The following is a 4,488-nucleotide window of genomic DNA, read 5'->3' as shown; positions in this document are numbered from 1 at the left end:
TACATAACCCTATTTAAAATTCAAATTTAAAAAATAAAAATGTGTCTGTAAATACAGAGCTTATGGCAACTGAAGGTTACATAATAAAGAAATTTTGTTAAAGATAAAATCTATTTTTGTCAAGCAACATAGATGACTTTCTGGTTCATTTATATCAATTTTGAAATGCATTTTGTGGGAGGTCTTATTCTAAGTGTATTGTCAATCAAATGAGCATGTCAATATTGATAACTCAGTTTCCTATTTCACTTAATTGGTGATGAACTATAGTTATACTAAAAAGTTCAAATGAAATAATTCATCATGCAATTTATTATAAGAACACAGAAAATTGCCATGGCTAATTCTCTTGAAAGTTTTTTTTTTTTTTAATTAAGTGATAAAATACCTGGAAGTCAAAATATTTCTAACAGCGAGGACTGCCTTTATGTTTTCATATGTGTTATTCCCTTAGAGGTAGAAATAACACATATTAGAGGTGGAAAGTTTGCTTAAGTATTCAGGAGTGAATACAACTTATCTTGTTGCCCTCCTTGAGATAAACTAGACAATTTTATTAATTTTGAAATGGCTCAGGCCTGTTTTCGTTTGTCTGTTTGTTTGTGTTAATTGGCAGGATCTTGCCCTGTTGCTTAGGCTGGAGTGTAGTGGCACAATCATAGCTTGCTGCAACCTCGAACTCCTGGGCTCAAGTAATCCTCCTGCCTTGCCCTCCCAAACAGCTGAGATGATAGGCATGAGTCAGCACACCCAGCCTATCATTGTTTGGCTTTATTTATTATCAAATCACAAACAAAAACTGAAAGAAGGATAGAATGAAAGAAAACATTTTATAAATGCTTATTTTTTATTCATTCATATTTTTTTTCAAATTGCAAGTTAAGTCTGATGAGAAAGAAAGAGTTCTTTGATGGGCATTGGGCAGTCTTTCTTTCCAATACTCTAGTTCTAGAGTTTTCTCATGCCTTTCATCTGAGTGATTGAGCATGATAGCTAAAGTATGAGTCACTATTGTCAGAGACAGCTTCCATTTACAAAAAGGTAAAATTCCTGCTGAAAGGATGAACTTCAGCATACAGAAATCTACCCATTTCAGTTTTCTGAGATCTAATACATCTGATTCATCCTAGTGTCTTTAGGTTTCTTGAGAAAACACAAAACATTCAATAGCACATGACTTAACATTATAAAACATGGTCATTGGAATTTTTAATAGAAACGGTAAACACTAGAAATATAATTTTTAAATTAGATGCATGCTTTTCACCCCATTGATTAGTGCCTATGAGTTAAAAGCTTGCAAATGAGAAAAAAATATTCTCTGGTAGAAAGGGAGACTTCTCATGTCTTTCTGAATATCTAAATGTTATTTTAGGTTTCATGTGATTGAGTCTGAGATATAAAAACAATCTAGGTTTAGAACTTGTAGTGTGGAGTACCTGGAAGGAAGACAATCAAACATGTTTATTAATAACAAGCATTAGATTCCCAGTTAGGTAGGGGTATTACACTTACAGGGATTTAAAAAAAAATATTTCTGCAAAGCATGGTCAACCCCACCATGTTTTTAAACCTTGCCATCGATGGTGAGCACTTGGACAACATCTCCGTCAAACTGTTTGCAGACAAGTTTCCAAAGACAACAGAAAACTTTGGTGCTCTGAGCACTGGAGAGAAAGAATTTGGTTATAAGGGTTCTTGCTTTCACAGAATTATTCCAGGGTTTATGTATCAGAGTGCTGACTTCACACGCCATGAAGGCACTGATGGCAAGTCCATCAAGTCCATCTATGGGGAGAAATCTGATGATGAGAACTTCATCCGAAAGCATACAGGTCCTGGCATTTTGTCCAGGGCAAATGCTGGACCTAGCACAAACGGTTCCCAGTTTTTCATCTGCACTGCCAACACTGAGTGGTTGAATGGCAAGCATGTGGTCTTTGGCAAAGTGAAAGAAGGCATGAATATTGTGAAGGCCATAGGCTATGGAACACTTTGGGTACAGAAATGGCAAGACCAGAAAGATCACCATTGTTGACTGTGGACAACTCTAGTAAGTTTCACTTGTATTTTATCTTAACCACCCGACCATTCCTTCTGTAGCTCAGGAGAGCAGCTCTCCACCCCATTTGCTCACATATCCTAGAATCTTTGCGCTCTCGCTGCAGTTTCCTTTGGGTTCCATGTTTTCTTTGTTCCCTTTCATGCCTCGCTGGATTGCAGAGAGTTTATGATGATGAAATTAAAACTAAATAACAAAAAAGTATTTCTGGTAGTTGTTGGTGAAGTGATTTGGAAACACTATTCCAAGAGAAGAATTGGTAATCCTATAAAAAATTATGTTTTTAAATATTTACTTGATGAAACTAAAACACTAACAAGATAACAAATAAATTTGTAGTCAGTTTTTAGAAGAAGAGAACAATCCAGAAAATTGACCTAAATATTGGGCTTGATTTTCCCTAGGGTTATCTGATTCAAATAAAAGTCTTAGATACTCAGATTGCATAAAAATTAGCACACAGATAGTTTGAAACTAGAAGGAATGTAATCACCAAAAAATTGATGTAGCTATAATACTATCAGACAACAAATACTCTAAGGCAAGAAACTTTATTCGAGATGAAGAGGGACACTTAATATTGATAAACAGGTGAAAGCATCAGGAACATAGGTTACATACGAATACAGCCAATAACATCTTCATAACACAAAATGCAAAAATTCAAAATGAGCAAAGAAGAAATAGTGATATCATAATGACACTGGCAAACTGTAACATACCGCTATCAGCTATCAGGGAAACAGACAAACAAGAAAGATAATGAAGATAAGAACAAAGTTGACTAATCAGTATCTACAGAATATTTACACTCAAAATTAAAAGAATTCACATTTCTTTCAAATATACTTGTAATATTAATAAAAATAAAGTAAAATAATTACATACTGGATAATAAAGCTTCAGAAGAACTTATTTTTTTCTTTGTCACAGCATAGTTTTTGATATTGTTATTTATCCATAAAAAGAAAAATAAGAAAATTCAAATAAAGGCAATTAAGCAATATAATATTAATAATGATCAAAATAAATTTTAAAGACTGTGAACTGTGATAATGAGGTATGACATACAAAATGTACAGGACTAAACTCAATCAATGGTTAGAATAAACATATATTCTTAAAACACATTTATTAGAAATAAAAGTCTTAAGTCAACTAAACTTTCATTTCAAGAAACCAATAAAGTAACAACAAATCAACATCAAAGAAAGTAGAAATAAACAAATAATATAGACCAAACATTACCGAATATAGCAAAAACCATAAAAAGACAAAATCAATAAAAACAAGTTAGCTTTTGAAAAGACTAATACAACTAATAAACTTTTACTAGAAATTATGAAGAAAAAATTGATATAAATAACATCTTACCAATATTAGAAATGAAAAAGAGGACACTTAAACCATTCCCTTAGACATCAAAAGGAGAAAAAGAGGATACAAATTTTGCCTAAATATTATATGTATTAAATGGATATTATTTGCAAATATATAACTTCACAAATACTAACAAAATATATGAATCATTCAATATTTATCCTAAAAATTATACCTTTGGTTTAAAACTTTCCCACAAAGAAACCCCAAGCTCATATGACTTCATCGGTGAATTTTTCCAAATAGTTAAGAAACAAAAAAGCATGAATATTGCATGAGTAGTTCCAGGAAAAGAAAAGAGAGAACACTTTCTAACTTTTTTCAGAAATCCAGCATAACCTCAACTTCAGTATCTAAAAAGCACAGTCTAAGAATGTAATATCTCAGAAAGCAATTTCCGTAACTATTAAGGTAGATGTAATAATCTATTGTATTGACTATTCCTAATCAATCACATCTCTCAGTATTCATGCTCTAGTGGAGTCCCATTTTCTTGAATCTGGCCTGGACCTAGGTAATAATTTTGGCAATAAAGTGCAGTGAAAATGATGCAGTGCTTGTCCTAATGCAATGCGTTAGGCTTAAAAAGGGTCTGGCCACTCCTACTTTTGCACTATTGGGAGCTTTGGGCAACATGTTAGAAGTTCATTCATCATGCTGGAGAGATGACATAAAGAAACCACAATTACATGAAGATAACAGGCATGCTGTCCCATTCTTCCAGCTAAGTGTTGCTCCAACCAAACCATTAGAGGTAGCTACATGAGGCAACACCACTAGCAGAAAAACTGCCTAGATATGTCCAGTCCAGACTGCAGAACCAAGAGCATATAAAATGATTGTTCTTTTAAAACTCTTGAGTTTTGCAGTGACTTGTCATGCAACAACGGGTAAGTAAAACAATGGGATATATTACATCTGAACATATTTATTCTTAAATAAACAACAAAATTGTAAATAGAAGTCACTAAAAGTCATGTGCTGGAATGTTTCTAGCACTATTATTTATATCAGACAAAAACTAGAAAATACCCAAATATCCATCA

At 33.0% G+C, this 4,488-nt stretch overlaps 1 pseudogene; it reads left to right on the top strand.

Annotated features, from left to right (window-relative positions):
- The first annotated feature begins 1,546 nt into the window (after positions 1-1,546).
- Positions 1,547-2,038, top strand: LOC141406965 (peptidyl-prolyl cis-trans isomerase A pseudogene; annotated as a pseudogene).
- The last annotated feature ends 2,450 nt before the right edge of the window (positions 2,039-4,488 follow it).

The sequence above is a fragment of the Macaca fascicularis genome, chromosome 6 (genome assembly GCF_037993035.2).
Source record: "Macaca fascicularis isolate 582-1 chromosome 6, T2T-MFA8v1.1".
Lineage (NCBI taxonomy): Eukaryota > Metazoa > Chordata > Mammalia > Primates > Cercopithecidae > Macaca > Macaca fascicularis.
The sequence above is the reverse complement of the archived record's forward strand: the minus strand, read 5'-3'. Positions and strand labels throughout refer to the sequence as shown.